This window comes from Sceloporus undulatus, chromosome 4, assembly GCF_019175285.1.
Source record: "Sceloporus undulatus isolate JIND9_A2432 ecotype Alabama chromosome 4, SceUnd_v1.1, whole genome shotgun sequence".
In the NCBI taxonomy this organism is placed as follows: Eukaryota; Metazoa; Chordata; class Lepidosauria; order Squamata; family Phrynosomatidae; genus Sceloporus; species Sceloporus undulatus.
The window spans coordinates 160,412,357-160,430,466 of record NC_056525.1 but is presented as its reverse complement, the minus strand read 5'-3'; positions in this window follow the sequence as shown (position 1 = coordinate 160,430,466).

Genomic DNA, 18,110 nt, shown 5'->3' with positions numbered 1-18,110 from the left:
TCATCTGCAAGTTGGCTATTTATTCCAGCTAGCTATGCTACATAAATAGTGGAATGCAAAATGAGCAAATGGTGTGTTGATTATGAAGGAATTTCTGTCTGTTTTACATTCAGCATTTATATTTAAAATACACAGAAATGAAGTCCTAATCTTTCCCCACTTGTGCTTGTCTGTGTTATATAATATGCTGTTTTAAAATGTTTCTGCAACCAATGTTATAGATAGCAACAAGAAGAGGCCTATAAAATTCCTGAGGAAGGATGTTTTAATAAAACTCTTCACACACTCTCCCTCAACATGAATACTAGAAGAACCTTTTTTTCTCTCATTGTGAGGAGATTTCATAGAGGTTTCTTATCAGGTATCAGGGCTATCCCAATAAATTTTTCTGCCCAAGGAAACAGCAAATGGTGTCCCCCTTTCTCATTTTGACACCTGTAGCAGAAAATCTGACAAACACTTTTTCTCGTCCCTTCATGTAAAAGTTAATAACACCAAATCAAAATAACAAACTATTTGTTGCCTTTTTATGACACCCCAAATTTCTTCTCTGAGGCAGCTGTTTCATCATGCCTAATGCAGGGCTGAGCCTGTCAGGGATATAAAAAAGGGATTAAACGCTAAAAGCTCAAACACGAAAACGTTAATACCATAGAATGGTTGAGATAAGCCCCATCTAGGTAATGAAAGGTATTATTTATGCTGTCTTCTGTTTAGTGCCTTCACTGACACATCAGAAATTTGATAGCTCTTAAAGATATAAAACTGGGGTGGAATCCTCTTGGACAGTTAGGAATATGCAATCTACAATTTGTGGCAGCTACACAGTCCTATAAGCACACGATCCTGTCTGATCTTGGAAGCTAAGCAGGGTCAGCTCTGTTTAGTGTTTAGATGGCAGACTATCAATAAATATCAAGTGCTGTAGGCTATATATAAAGCCACCTTTGTGAGTATTTGTTGCCAACAAAACCCTAATGAAATTCATAGTCACCATAGGTCAGCAGGTGACTTCAGGGCACATCCACAGACACACATGTATTCCCTAAACTAAGCAACTTCTGGTATCAACAGGGGTCTGTTTCCTTGTCGATGAAGTACTGGCTGCCTGACATTCCCACATGCCCACCCTGCATGAGTGATCTCCAGTGTGAGGGGGACTTACAATAGCAGGCCTGTCACACTCGCAATTGCTCACAGGAGGGGGTGAGAACATCAGGCACTCACTCCTTGATCAATAGGAGAATGGGTCTCTGTTGATTGCAACATCTGCTTATAGGCAACTGAGGTTTGGGAAGGGGAATCTAGCTGGAATCCACTATGTAACACCATAGACATACATGATTCTGGCACTGATCTACAAAGACCACTGTAAGTCATTAAAACAATTCTGTAAAGTTAGTAACAACTGTGACTCTTCCTTTTTGTAGAACCAATGTAATTTAGAATACAATCCATGTCTATACTGAAGTAAGTCTCATGGTTAAACAGCCCCCCAAACACACATACCGTTTCTAAATTTGAGGCAGGAAAAGTACAATCAATGATTTGAAGGGAAAAGCCCTCACCGAAGCTCTTACTCATGTTTGGCTTCATTTTAAATTAATTTCAAAATGCAATTTGGTTGCATCTTTAGTATAAGGCAAGGCTGCGTAAAATGAATTCCTCACCTTAGCAAAACAGATAGGGAAATAATAATAAAAAGTTATTGTCATCTTCAGACACTGTACCGATTTGCTATTTTGTAATGCACTAACATATTGTTTTAGACTTTCGCATAATGTACTATACCAGGAGGGAAGGAATAAAAAGATTTCTAGGCAATTTTTACTGCAGTTCTTCTTGCTATACTATATCAAACTGAGCTGAGGAATTTCATGTGGGTGGTTAGCATAACAAATAATAGTGGTTCGTAAAGTATAAGATACACATTTCTTCTGGAAAGAAGTATACTCTTGCTGGGCATCAGAATAAGAGTGTCATTGGGTCAGTGAACAGATACCTCTGCCATCTTTGCAGATCCTATTCTATGAGTATGGGGGAAATTGTTTTATGCTCTCTTTCAACTTGCCTTTCTAAAGTTATCCCTGAATGAAGTGTGATATTCTGGATAAGATATGTAGCTCAGTGGAGACAGCTGCATGTTTAATTCCTCTTTCTGCAGATAACTGAAGTGAAGGACGAATGCTTGAGGATTTGATCTTTGCAAATCTTGATGTCAGCTGACCAGATTTGCACATCCTGGAATAATTTGCTCATCAGAACAGAAAAGAGAAATCTGGCGGGACACAGGGAAGGAGGGTCTGTGGCAGACAACCTGCCAAGTCCAAAGCTTTACTTAGCTCATGTGAGCAGAATAAAGGGGAAAATGTTACCCCTTTGTTAGCTTGCTTGGTCTCCCTCCCTCCCTCCCCTCTCTGATTTTGTCTCCCTTTGCTACCCAGTGCCGGTGTGCTTTTCCCACTGTTACAGGAAGGAGAAATTCTTTGAGTCACTGGATCACATGCATTCCCAAATCCATCTGAACATACCCCATATCACCCTTACTGTTATCTGTTTTTGCTTCCTCTGTCAGTTCACACAGGAAGTTGAGTATTCAAGTGCTAAGTAATGGGTAACCAAAGTCCAGCACCATAAGAAAGAAGGAGGAGAGGTAGAAGCCCCATAGTCAGAACTGACAAAATGCACCCCTCTAGATAATTGTTGTTGGCTTACAACTCCCATCAGTCCTAGATCACATAACCAGTGATAAGGAATACTGGGAGCTGCAGTCCAACATTTGAAGGGCCCCACTTTGTCTACCCATTCTTCACTGGGTCTCAGGTGGCACATGAGTCAGCCCTTGAAGAATGGGACTTTTATTACTATTATTAGCCTTTGTTTATAAAGCACTGTAAATGTACACAGCGCTGTACATACAATCTTTTTAATTAGACGGTTCCCAGCCCTCAGGCTTACAATCTAAAAAGACATGACATAAAAGGAGAAGGGAAAGGTGGTGAGGCTAGTAGGCTAATACATATACTTTGATAGAGGATTTCATCTCTTGTGACAGGGAACAGCTCTGGGCCAACTCTACTCACCTTCCAAACAGCACAGCCAACAGTAATCAACTGAGGATGAACTGACCACATAATTGGTATTCATATGTAGGAAATATTGCAGAAATAAATATGCTGTCTTCACAACATTCATCTTAATTTTCACCACCAGAATAGCTGCAACATGAGATGCAGGAAAAGAAATCTGATCCTGCCATGTCCTCTTAACAGCTACCTCCTAGGCCTGTAAGCCTATTTTCATCCCAAGCTAAATTGTCTTTCTTCTTATTACTGGGGTTTATTTTCAGAAGTGTGAGATTGCTATTTATTTTGTTAATGCTTTCTGAGACAGTTTACTGTGCTGCCTTCTGTAGCAGAAATTCCTGTGCCTGTGAATCAGAGAGCTTCTGGGTTTGGGAAATGAAAGACTATTGTTAAGATGCATTACACTGCTACATCATATGTACACTTACAATAGGAATAAATAAGAGGCTCATTTGGAATGACAGGGGCTTCCCATCTAGGCCTTAAATTTATCTCCTAATCACAAGAATGTTTCCACCTTATCCATCTTCAATGCTTTCTTAAACTTGAGCCAAAACACAGAAAATAAGTTCTTCAAGTTGACCTTTTCTATCCCACTTAAAGAGTAATCTGACACAGTTGGCTTACATACATACAAACACATGCATGTGCAGACACACAAATGTTCTTCACTCATTTTCTGCAGTTTTTGATACCATTTTTGAAAAGCTGTGGGAGAAGCCTAGGTTGTATATGGGCTACCTACTGCCTGGCCATGGAGCAATGCGATATGATCTATTTTTGAGTTTTAGATCCCGTGTCTATTGCAGTGGGATTTCACTGTGAGATAATCTCCTAAATCAATATTAAATAACCCAGATCTTCATTTTAAATTGGAAGGTACCTTTGATTTATGAAAAGCCTGGTAACTGAGAAAGAAGGAAATCACATTATTGTGAAGTAGATTATGGATCTGTCTTTCCCAGTAGTGCCCATTTTAGTTGACAATGATTCTCCAAAATGTTTTTCAACCATCTTACCTGAAATCCTTTAACTGGGGATGGGAGAAACTGAAACTGGGGGAAAATTTACATGCAGAGCATGATTGGCAATGGCACCTCTGTTTTCCAGTGCCACCTTCCCCTTTCCCTTCACTTTCCCCTTCACCTTCACTTTGCAAAGTCCTGTAACAATCACAGGACTCAATACAGTTTTTATTTAATTGTTTAGATGTCCTTAGTAAACAGTGTATGGGTCACTGCTGTTGGCATAAAAGCCCTGCCTTTTAAAAGCTACATTGTGCATGCTTTCAGTGATCTGATGTGTCTCAGCACACAGCCAAGTGGAAATGACAGTGAATGATTTAATAGTAGGAAAAATGAGATGGTGCCAATATGGCTACATGAGCCAAGCACCCCCCTCAACTCAATCACAAATCCACCAAATGATGTAACTTTATGTGGACTATGTTTATACCAAGTAAGAGAAGGCTGGATATAAGCGCACAAGAAAAGGAAGTATCCCTGAAAAATCAAAGAACAGCTACAAATAAACCAATCATTACAGTGACTGATACAGAGAAGAAGTTCTTCATTAACCCCATAATATATTTACTTCAGATGTTTACATTATCTCATGGCTACACTTCCAAGGTCTGAGCTAAAGGAGGGGAAAGGGAGGGGAAGGCTAAGTCCCTTTGTGCTCAAATACACCCAGACACAGCGTTTTATCTCCCACTACAATCAGATTTGAGAAAAATCTCCCATTTTTAAAACTTTAATTGTAACAATAATCAGTAATCCCTTTTCCCTCCTCCCCTTATTTACATGCATGAGGAGGATAGTAGTAGTCCTACTATTATTCTATAAACTAACCAAAATTTCATGTTATGTGGCAATCCACTAATTGTTGATTCTTAATAATAATAATAGGTTTTACTTATATACCGCCCAATCACTGGGAATCCGAGCAGTTTACAACAGAGGGGATAATAGACAGTTCCCTACCCTCAGGCTTACAATCTAAAAGACACGACACAAAAGGAGAAGGGAATGGTGAGGGGGGAGGAGATCAGGTCCAGCATTCTTCTCTCCCTCTGAGGCCTGGACCAAGGCAGATGGACCTTTGCTTCTTAGCAAACCAGGGCACTAAAGTATGACACTTCAGCCAATGATTTTGTGGTTTCCACTTCAATTGCTTCAATGTTATGAATGCATGTAATGAATAAAATCAGGGGCCTTTTCATACACCAAAGCTATCATGCTATGAAATAATTTGGATTGCCATGACAACTCCTATGGAATCCTGGGTTTTGCAGTTTGCTGCTGATGTTGTTGTTGTTGTGTGTCTTCAAAGTCATTTCTGACTTATGTTAACACTAAGGCAAACATGTCACTGGGTTCCTGGCAGAATTTGTTCAGAGGAGATTTGTCCTTACCTCCATCTGAGGTGGAGAGAGTGTGACTTGTCCAAGGTCAAACAGTGAGTTTTTCGTGGTCTCCAGGTGTCCTAATCCATCACTCAGTTAGGGAGGAGTAAATAGAATTTTCTGCCAAAGAGCTCTTGACTGCAGGATCCAATGATGTAGTCATAGTAGTGGAATCTTACAGCTATAATTGTGGCATGTGAAAGGGATCCTGGTTTAAAAGCTATTGCAAGTTTAAAATAAAGCTATTGCAAGTCCACTGTATTGTTCTGAAAGGCTAGTAGCTCAGCAGAACTCAGATATTGACACTGCTACATGCCATCTATCACATGATGCTATTAAATAAAAATAAATTGCTGACACTGAAATACTGAAAACAGTTATCAAAGAAAAATGTCAAATTCTGGAAATGAAATACAAGTAACAACCTTTGGATGAATATTTGGCAAATATTCCATATTTTTATAATGCCCTGTCCCAAAGCTCCATTATTACTGTTACTTTGGCGTGTTCCACACGCGCCAATAGTACATACTAGCTATGTACTAGGGTTAGGAAAGGGTTCCTTTCCAGATGCCCTAACCCTAGTACGTACCTAGTACGTACAAAATGACAGCCCCTATACACATGGGCACTGCCACTTTGATGTGGTGGACGTTTAGCGTTTGCACATCTCGGCGCAGTTATGATGCCGCAAGTGCGCCATTGGCGTTTTGCGGCGTCATAACCGTGCCACAAGAAGAAGCCACGTTTTGCGGCTTCTTTTTGCTGTGTGGAGGAACCGCGCGGTTTGTCCGCTGCAGCTCCTTCGCGCAGCAAACACAGGCGCCGGCAGACCGCCCTTTTGGGCAGTCTGTAAAGCGCCTTTTATTATCACCTTTATATATACCCTGACTTTTCTGCAAACCCAGAACTCAAGTTGGCTCAAGTTCCATGTACAGTCTGGATCACACACAGCACAGGAGCTCCTAAGAAGTTCAATACATGGAACTCTATGCACATGAAGTCTACCTATACACTTTAAGAAGGGACAGCTGTGAATACAGAGAGATGCCTACTCATGGGGATAAAAGTAGACAGCCTAGTTAATGAAATAAATGTTGATAGCAGGTCTCTCATTGTGAAGTAAAGCCTCCAAAAGTCTGGAAGGTGGAACAAATATGCTAGACTAAAACAGAAGTGGTTATTAAAGCCTAAATTCCATCCATGCTGGTTTCTGTGATGGGTATGTTTTCTGGAGAAACACATATTTTACCTTTGCTTCTTAGCTTAATTTGTGGGAAACAGTGCACTGGCCTTGATGAATGATCATTGGCCCTTCTGCACTAATGAATCCATGTGTGAATCATTTACTCCACAATTAATTATAAGCTAATAAGCTATAATTGGTTCAGTTATGTCCCCAAAATATCAGCATTCATTTTGAGTGCAGCCCTTGTCAATCAAGAGCAAAGGAATTATTCAGATACAATGTATAATGAACTGGTTTGAGCCCCAGTGGCCATTTGTGAGAGGAACTTTGAATATTTAGTAAGTGCAATCATAGGATGGGGAAAAAAGGGTGGGGGAAATCTCACTGTTCCATAGGCATTGTGTGATTTTAGTTATCTCTGCATGAAGAGACTGCATTGTGAACAATGCATAACCTTCTTGGGAGGTCTCATCTCTGGTGCAAGACTGAGACATAAAAGCTCCTTTTAATGGGGGTGATGGTTTTGACAATTTACTCCAAACATAATGCGTATAAAACTTATTCTTTTTAGAATGAAACATTTGTGTATTTCCATTTCTGAAGCTATGCACAGATACACAGAGTGCAGATGAGAGGGTTAGATGAATAATAAAGACACAAAATGTCCCATACAAAGCTACTACCTTTTCTGCTTCACCCAAGATCACACTTAACATATTTCCCAGCACAGCATATTTTGAAGAAACGTGCAAAAATCATTTTTTTATTGAGAAGATATGTTTGCAAACAAATATACACAAGCCCTAATCCCCCACCCAACCAAGAAATGTGCAAAAATCATTTCAGAAAAATACAGACATTTTCTCCATGGTCAACAAAAAAGCCCACCATCTCAAAAAGCCCACCATCAAAAAACCCCACCATCTCAAAATGATTCTGATCAAGGATTTTTTTAAAAAAAAATTTAGTCATTCCATCTACTGTACAAGGACAAATCGAGTAAGGATTTATATTCCTAGGCTAGAAATGTATACTACAGAACACACTGATTTAGAGCAGAGAACAACAGTGGAAATCCATTTCCCCAGCTGTTTTCCTACCTCTGGGAATTACACATGAATGCTTTTTAAACCTACAAGCAGGCATCTGAAACCATATCATGGGAAAACTATTGACAAGTGGGTGATTTGGAAAAGAAAAATTGTGGGGATGAGTTCAACATAAACCTATATCACTTATTTATTGCCTCACGCACACACTCTCTCTCTCACACACAGACACATATCTTCCCACCCACCATGCTCACTCACTTCTTATGCAAAGCCTCTGCCTCACTCACTCACACATCCCCTTTTGCACATTTGGTTCAGATGCAAGGCCTTTGCCTCTCACACACAATCACACACATACAGATCTCCCCCCTGGGGAGAAGGCTGGACACTTTTAAAAAGGTTACTCTTCCAAGCCAATATATGTACCAAATAGTGAAAAAGGAAGGGGTTGTGAACAATCACTGTGTGTGGAAATGCATGAGCAAAAATGGGCACAATTAATAGAATCATAAAATGGTAGAGTTGGAAGAGACCGCAAGGGCCATCCAGTCCAACCCCCTGCCATGCAGGAACTCTCAATCAAAACATCCATGACGGGGCCATCCAGCCTTTGTTTAAAGACTTCCAAGGAGGGAGAATCCGCCCTTGGAATTGTTCTGTAAGTGTGAAAGAAGGCAAACCCGTTTTGCCCCATTTTTTGAAAAACACAATAATGGCAGGACAGGACTTTTGTGTGTTAAGGCCCTCTGTTCTTATAGTGAGACCTCTAACACCTCATGTGGGTGGTCCATACCCCTCCTCTGCCCTTCACTCCCTGCTGGCCACTAAATGGTTGCAGGAGACAGCAGAGGTCCAAGATAATGGCAAGTGTTTAATTCCTACTTTTCCAATGACACAAATAAAAATAATATTGGCCATGTTACACACTGCTATATGTCTGTCACAGGATGGCAGTCTCCACCTGGGATGCTTATTCTTTGATAATTCACTTTTACATCAAATAATCAACTAAAATCATCGTATTTGTGACAGCACTAGGTACCCTTCTCAAACAGGTAATCACACAGGATACCTGTTCATTTGACAGGTTGCTATGCAATTACTCAAGCAAAGAGAGAGAGAGAGAGAGAGAGAATATGAAAAGAAGACCATTTAGGACCTTCTCCCCCATGACCCATTTAAATTGGTTCTGGAATGGAAATAAAAGGCTGTGAGAAAGAAGATAGCACAGGACTTAAGAAATGAAATGTTCTGCAAGACCTAGACAGTTTCCTAAATCCCATAGGAACTGGTTTATGAAAATGAGACTAGTTTAATAAATCCCCATTGTAAAGTGATGCAAACAGGGGATGCTTAACACACAATCCATTTTAGGTATGTGCTTTAGGTGTGCCTAATAAAGATAATGACCAAGATCCTACACAAGGAGAAGTACTGCATTGGAAACTCTTGTACATTAAGTACAAGACAACGACAAATGTCTATACTTAATTGACTTTGTCTCATATATGCTTCTCCATAATTCTCAACTCACCACACCATTTAAGAATCATTTTCAGTGTACAGAGGTCATGCTCACATCTGCCTTCTTGCACATGATGCAAAAGCTTTGCAGTCATCACTTTAAGTACATGGAATTGTTTGTGAACCTTCCATAGAACAACATTGAGGTCATGTTTTGCACCACCCAGAGGCATACCTTCTGCCACTCTGTCACTCCATTTACACTTCTCTCATCTCACCCCTCTTTCAGTTATTGTGGGATGCCTGGTTGTCTGTATTCCTGTATGGTGTGTGTGTGGGGGGGGGGGGGGGGGGCATGGTTGCTATAAAGGTAAAAGTATTTCTTAACAAGGTTGTCAAGTTGTGGTCGACCATAGGGGGTGGTGCTCATCTCTGTTACTAAGCCCACATATGTCATCAGACCTGTGGCCACCTGGGGGTGGCTGCCAAAAATGCCCAAAACATAAACAGGGAACAGATTTCCAACCCAAAAAAGTTGATGATGATGATTCCACTCTTCAGCCAAAAGACTATCAGAGTTGCTTAGAAATTGTTAGACATTTCCCTGCCCTCGGGATTGCAATCTAAAAAGACAAGACACAAAAGGAGAAGGGAATGCCAGTGGGGAAGTGAAAAAGTCCAGCAGATCTTCTCTCTCTCTCTCTGAGGCCTGGACTAAGGCAGATGGACTGGAGGGAGGGCCCTTATTCTTACTGTGGCTAGGACCGATAGAGCTGGCCTGCCCTTCTCTCCCTCTGGATGATAGTGGATGGAGGGAGGGCTCTTCTTCTTTTCAGGCAAGGCCTGATGAAAGTGATCTGCCCTTCTTTCCCTCTGATAGCTCTGATGACTGCATTCACACACACACAAAAGCTTACTGAAATCTCCACTGGTTTCCCTGTGTCTGGCACATCTGGATCATGTTCATTGACTCATGGCTTTCAGGGCTTCAGGGTGTTACCTGTGTTCTCCACCACTCTGTTACCCAAAGAAAGGTGTGTGTGTGTGGGGGGGGGGATTGGTGGGTTCTCACCAACTATTTGCAGTACTTCAAATGTTGAGAAAATTAGCTATTACAAGAGACTTGGGTAACCTTTGGACTATTTGCACCTGTTTATACCAGTAGTAACTGAGGGGAAATCCAGGTTTGGGGTTAATTATGAGAGTTTTATTTAGAAAAATATCGAACACAAAATAGTGATTCACAAAGACACAGGATTCAAAGCTAACTAAAATCAAAATACGAAAAGAGATAGTGGAGATTAATGGGTGTGCTGTATATGTCTGATGAGTCGACCAAAGAAAGCTGGAATGGCTCAGACTAGGAGGAGAGGTCTGAGGGTGACACAGAACATTCACAGAGTTCAGGGGGGTATATCAGCTGTGTGCACTGAGGCTAGGTTTTGGAACCATATTTATACCTAAAATATAATGTCAAGCAATGGGCAATCTTGTCAGGTAACAAAGGCTGGATGTCCTTTCCCAGGAATCAACAATGGCCTGTTACAGACAGGCCAAAATAAAGCTGCTTCGAGTCACTTTGGAGGTATGGTATTTCAATGATGTATGAATCCTAAGAGTCCAAAAGCCACACCAAAGCTGCACTCCAGTCCTTAGGACCAGAGCGTGGCTTTGGTGCGGCGTTTGGACTCTTAGGATTCATACATCATTGAAATACCATACCTCCAAAGTGACTCGAAGCAGCTTTATTTTGGCCTGTCTGTAACAGGCCAATATGATTCTGGTTGATGACTTTAACTTTAGTGTGATAAACACAGTGATTGGATCAGGATATCAGGCAGGATACACCAAAGAGTATGCAGAGAAAGACTGGCTTATCACTTTGGGTGCAAAGAGATCCTTTGTCTCAAGTTGCAAGGGGAAACGTAGGTGACTTGGGGCAAGGAAGGAGCAACTGATACACCCATCCAGATTTTGTTGTCTTCTTTACCTGGATGTGCACATTCCTTGGGGCATGCTCTTTTTCTCCTTGGAACCTGACTGTTCCTGAAAGGTCATTACTTTCTCAAAAACATCTTATCTCTATATATGAGATATGAAACATGGGGACCCCAAAATAGAGAATAGGCTGTGTAGGGTGTGCTAGCAATAAGGAACAGATAACTTCCACCCTCACAACCCATTGCCACTCTCGCTGCATGGCATCATTATTGACAACCCTTGTTGGAAACAGAAGTGTGGTCTCAATCATTTTGTCAAAATATAGATCCATTTTTTGTGCCAGAGGCAGAGCAGCAAATATTTCTCTCACCAAGTTAAGGTATATATAATGCCTAAAGCTAGCTGAATTATTTTGGCTTACAGAAGATCACACAAGCATCTCTTCTCTTCTCAGGCAGTGAAATACAATGAAAATAATTAAATAACAGTTTGATGGTTTTCATGGCATCCTGGATCTGCTGTCTGAGCCATTTATCTCTCTTTGCTTCCCAGTACAGCTGGACCCATCAGGTTATGATTACAGGCTAAATCAAACAGGAAATTATCACAGAGTGGAAAGAAGGGTTTCTTGTGCATAAATACATTTGCAAAGTTTCTCTTTGTGAGAAAATAATAATGACATCTCTTGTCAGGCTCTGAAATATGTTGTTGCTCTCCAATCTCCCTTCTGAGAGCTGAACCTCCAGGGTCATGATTCTCTGCCTTTGAGGAATCGACAAAGCTCTAGAGACTGTGCAAAAACCCTAGTTGCCATGTTTATCACAAATGACAAGGAGGAAATGCAAAAAATGCCAGCATTGACATGCCCTGTCAGTGTTTCTCATTTGAGAGCTGCTATCAAAAAGTTGACTGCTGTGACGTGAAAACTTTTGACCTTATAAACATAGAAGTAGAAACCAAAACAAATGGAAAACTATGAAACCAAAAAAGATTTTCAGTAATTTAAATATGCCTTCTTATGCAGTTTAGGATTAGTTTGTATCATGCTTCCACATCCATCTCCACACATGTCCATCATAATTCATGAGTGTTTTGGTAGTCAGTTTAATAGCTAGATTAAGATAATGGGCATGATAAATTTTGCTCTTCCTCATGCTGGTAGCTCTATTCAAGTGAATTGCTTATGAGTTGTATCAGCCCGTGAGCACAGTTGTGCTGATTAATTCCTCTCTGGGTTCATCTCTGATGCTGTTCATGTACTCTGACCAACCATATTCTTAGAGATCTGACCTTATACATGCAGTGGTAGTTGGCGGTAGTTGGGAGTTCCAATGGTAGTGGGGTGTGGAGTTTGTGCCAAAGTTTACAGAAAATACCAATGGTGCTAAATTGTAGACACAGAATAGATCCAATGCATTTAACAGCTTCATTAAAATAAAGAGTAAAGCCTGGAGCAGATTCATCACCACACTGGCATGGATGTTCCCAGCTACATATATATTTGCAAATGGTGTAGCTGGGAGGAAAGAGATTTTAGGACTAGCTGATCTAACACCCTCCATATACTGATAGAATCAGTGATTCGCCCAAACAGGATCTATTTGTTTAACCATGCATGACTAAGGGCCAAAACATCATTATTTGCCCCTCACATGTTCACAGCAGCTGTAGTTCATAATGATAGACCATGATAGACCATATACTCTGACAAAGTCTTAATCTTCTGACACACACAAACATTATTTATTCTAAGAGGTCATGAAAAGCTTTTAGAACCTAACTTCAGGAACCTAGCACACTTAACACATGCGTGGGGCATTTGGAGACATATCATATTTCTCTGCAAAGCTTCACTGTCTTTGAGAAAATATTACTGTCGGTACTCTAAAAGTCTGTAGAGATCAAAAAAGGGAAAATAAACCTTTGAGAAATAACCTTAAGCTTGAACCTGATAGCATGTCACAACTTAGAACTACCTAAAAAAAGGTACACTGACTAGCAGCCTGGGTCAACTCAGCATGTAATTGAGCTAACTGGAATAGATGAAACTGAAGTGACAACTCTTAACATCAATCCACATAACTTATGTGAAGTCATAACATTTTACTGGCTGATACTTAATGAGTAATATAGTGAGCCTTATACAGTGAAGAACTGGTCATATAAGCAAGAGGATTTGTTCACTCTCTCTCCTCTAGCAATTCCCTGTGTAAACCATAAAAATGTATAAATTTTATTCATTTATTACCCTTTCATTCCCTTTTTTCACCTTGTACAGAGATATCCCATTCTTAATTTAGTAACAATCTGCAAAAGAAAGAAGGCTGAAATAAAGTCAACCAATGAAGCCTTGTGGCTTCACAGAGACTTGTACTTTATCCAAATCTATTTACTTGGCCCATGTTAGTAGTTTGTAAACTTTTGGACATTCAAATATTTTCAGCTTCAAATGCCAGATTATCTGATTACTGGTCTAAGGGACTGAATAGACCACCCTAAAGGGTGCCCCTCTAAAATCTGGGTTGGCAACCACATACCACAGCCCCAATCAGGCTTTTTGTCACAGCAAAAAGAAGTGGCAAATTGCTGCTCCTTTTTGAGCCAGCAAAAAGCCAGCTCTTCCCACACTGTTGTGACTTTATGATGCTCCTGTGATGTGCAGCATGTAAGCTGCCTCACGTGTGGCATGGCGCTGGCTTTTGGGAAGCTTCAGATCATGCGGCATCAAAATGCCACGCTCTGAAGCCAGCTGGAAGCCCATGCTAAGGGGTGATCTGTTTTGCCACTTACTCTCTGTGGCTTTTGGTAGTAAAGTGGGTTAAAGTCTGAGAACCATTTTAAGGCAATCCACCATGCCTTAGAAAATGATATTTTCTTCACCTGGTTGCACACATGACATGTTCAAATGGTTTAACATTAAAGCTAAAGTGGTTGGGAAAAAAAAAGCACTTGAAACTTTCCACTTGTTTGAAGTGGTGATAAAGCTTTCCACTTGTTTCAAGTGGTGATATTCCTGTGGCCACACCTGTAAATAACCCAGTGGCCACACCATGAGAAATGTATTCCTGAACATCACTTTGGAAGTGTGTCTCTCCCCTCTTGATAGAGTTGTCTTTATAAAATGCTCTGGTGAACTTTTTAAATTTTACCAGACTTTTTGCCAATCTCTGGTTTCTAGACTTTCTGCACTATGGCATCCATATCATGACAGAGGGTGGTGAATATGTCTGGAAAAAATGTACAGATTTAAGAAGTGTACCTAGAAACATTTGCACATTTCTAATACACAGAGAACTAATTTAATCTGCACTAGTCAGTTGAGGGGATGTGTTCAAGTACAGTGTACCATTTGAAACATGCACACAAGCGTGTGTACATAAAACAACCCTTTGATTTCAATTTATTCCTGCTTTTTTTTAAAAAAACAGCAAGACAGAACTGATTGTAGTCTGGAGATGAAGGTAGAAAAGAGAAGAATATTGAAGATGTGTAAAGGCTTTCATAGAGTAATCTAGACAACAGTGGTTGATCACAGAAACAAAGGGAACAATTATTTATCAGAAACAGAGACCAGTAAATAAAGTTAATTAGAATAATTGGACTCATTTTGCCATCACATCCATAGTCAGTTATGGCTTCTTGTTACCACATCTAGTTTTTTGCACCAGAGAGAACAATAATTCCAGTTGATTTTTGCCTAATCATTTTTATGCATTTCAATCACATTCCATCTTAGTTGAAGAGCCTTAACCCTTTTTAAAGCTTTCCCCAGCATCTTAAGAGCATATTTTAAACTTTTATATGGAATTTTGATAACGTTTTGACATTACAGTAAAAATAGGCTTTCTCCCCTCTCCCTGGCAATCCATCCCACAGGGGGTTCTGTTCTCTCCATTACCATAAAGATTTTCCCCAGTGTTTCCTATAATATTCTTGGGTGGGATTTTATATTTTTACAATCCCACCTAAAATATTCTAAGAAATAGTATGGAGAGGATTTCATGGCAATCCACCAAAGGCTAAGAACATGGTAATATAGGTGTGTGTGTGTGTGTGTGTGTGTATGCATGACAGTAAGAGTAAAATTGCTTCTTAAGATAACAGCTAGAATTTTTAGAAATTTAGGTGCTGTACAGACTGGCGGATAGCGAGCCCCGTCACGTGCAAGGGGTTGGCCGAGGATGCAGCGTCCATACCGGCCTCACCCCTAGCACATGACAGGGTGTCAAAATGGCGGTGCCCTGTACACACAGGCACCGCCATTTTGACGCAATGGACATGTAGTGTCCGCATGTTCCATCGCGCTGGCGATGTCACGAGTGTGCTTTTTGCAGGTTCTTTTTTCTCCGCCAGGAAGCCTCACCGTTTGGCAGCTGAGGCTTCCCACCAGCGGAAATGGAGGCAGTAGCAAACGACCTCTTTGGGCAGTCTGTATCCCACCTTAGTTTTGTTTTCATCTTTTCCCAATTAAGTCCTTTAACATAACATGTGAGTAATTTTTATTGTATTGTACTGTCGTTTATTTTTTTGATCCAATAAAATAAAAAAAATTAATTTTTTTTTTAAAAATAGGTTTTTTTTGTTTCAGAGAAATCAATAGCCATTATGTTTACTGTGACCAATTTGACCAGTCTGAATTTCTAAGGGATTTTAGGATTATAGGGATTTTTTCTCCATTGGGGATATAGAAGGAGACTGACTTTCCAAGAATGTTTATCTCCATTTCCAGGCAACATAAATGGAAAACCTATGTTGCAAATCAAAACACTGAATATTACTAGTATTGCTTGTCCTCAAGTATGTCATTGAATGTTCCAGTTCAGAACTCAGAAAACCTTTCTCTTAATTAATAAATAAATAATTCAACTTTTTGATGCACATCCCATAGCTTGATAGAAAACATATATAATCAATATTATATAATATAATCAATATTAGCCAATTCTAGTCTTTACTTTGAAAAGGGAACCATTCTCTTCTCAAAAAAATCTATAAAATATTGCAGTCAAAATGATATGCACCCATCAGTTTCCCCAGCCTGTTGTGCCTATTCTGTGGGAAGAAAGCAAAGCAGAACTTTTTCAGCTCATGTGCCCATTGGCTTCCTGATTGGAGTGTCACCATGTTATAAAGTGAAATTAGATCTGTTGAACTGCACAGTCATGACATGTGTATGGTTTGTGTGACAAGGCCAGGACATCTAGAGCCAAATTGTCCTTGAGGAAGCCACACACCTGATTGTGTATTGGAATACACCTGTCTGTATGATGTAATGTATTAGCAACCATGAACTGAAGTTGCATCAGACAAAGGTATAAGTCCCACCTAACTGTAAACAAATGTTGGTCAGTCAGTGCAGTTGCTGTTTGTATAGTGAGTACCAGAGAGTTCTGTATAACTCTGTTGCTGTTGAGCTACTAAGGAGGAGGAAAAGAGTGTTGTACTTCAATCCTAGAACTCTGTTTTGTTCCTGCACCTGTCAATAGTCTTCCTGATCACCTGTAAATAAATATCTTCACCGTGAACTGTCCAGTCCCACTTACTGATTTCAACAAGGTACCTCAAGGTCTGGCAGAAATACTACATTTCACATCCATGCCTCAGTCTCAGCGTGACATGGAGTCCAATGCTTGGCTATGTTATGGATTAGACACTGTATGGGTTCTTCTCATCAGGTCTGCTCCTAGGTTTTAAACAAAGGTCCTGTGTTGCTTTGCCAATTTCACTGAGGAAGAACCTAGACAACAGTCCCCAAAACCAAAGAGATTTGGAAGAAACACTGTCAAAAATGCTCTGAAGATAAGGACATCAAGTCTTGAAGAGGAATTTTGAAAGCCCAGAACAAACACTGAAGTTTCTTCTACAATCTCAAAAAAAAGAAACAAGGGGAGTGCAAGATAGTGATTACAGGAGCTTGGTCTATGCCTTCATATGCCTTGACAAATGCAACAGATATGGTCTGGGGAGCGAAGATATAAGTCTCCCTGCACCATATGTTTTTGTTTGTTGTTACACACGTTGATCCGATACAGGGAGAGATGGGATACAAATTATTATTATTATTATTATTATTATTATTATTATTATTATTATTATTATGAAGCTGCAAACTGCCTTAGGTCCCATTTTGGAAGAATGGCAGAGTGGTAAGTCATCCAATCAATCAATCAATTTCTAATAATCAATATTTCAATGTGGACTTCAAGGTTGCTCTTTTGGAGATGCAACTTACTTTATCACATACCGTCCAATATTTTACAGATCAAAACTGGAACACTTGTGACCAAAAAACAGCAGATTATGGTAAACACAGCAAAAAGTATTAATAAGGAAGAACACACACAGCAGGAGAGGCATTAATAGTTTGCCTGAACCAGCAAAGAAAGGCAAGATTCCATCTTCTCCTCTCTCCCCTGCTCACTTCTGCACTTTAAACTCAATTTACAGCAACTGAAGCAAGACAGGGACAAAGGGGGAAAGTGAGAGGAGGTGAAAGAAACTGGTACATTTTAAAAGCAGTTAAAAATTGGAATGACACATTAACAATAATTGCTGCCAAATTGAGACATTTGGTCAGGTATGAAAGAAAGATAATTTCTGTAACGATTGAAATAATTTCTTGGGGAGGTTTCACACAACTGTCACACACACACATATGCATGCATGTGGCAGCCATACTTCACAATAAAGTGTGAAATATTGTATCTGCTTCATGACAGCACAGTGAAGAATGGTTAGTGAAGTGTTATTCTGCCTCTGGGGGGAATGCACAACTTTTATAGAGCCTGAATATTAGCTCATATATGACTGACAACCTTTCCCTTCCCTCATTGACAACATAGGAAAAAGTCTAAGATTTGGAACAAGAACTGTGCTAATTTTCTCAGCTTTCATTTCAATATAAGATTTTTTTAAAAATAATCTGTTAAAATACCAGAGATATGAATATCTGTAAGTAAACTTGAAATGAA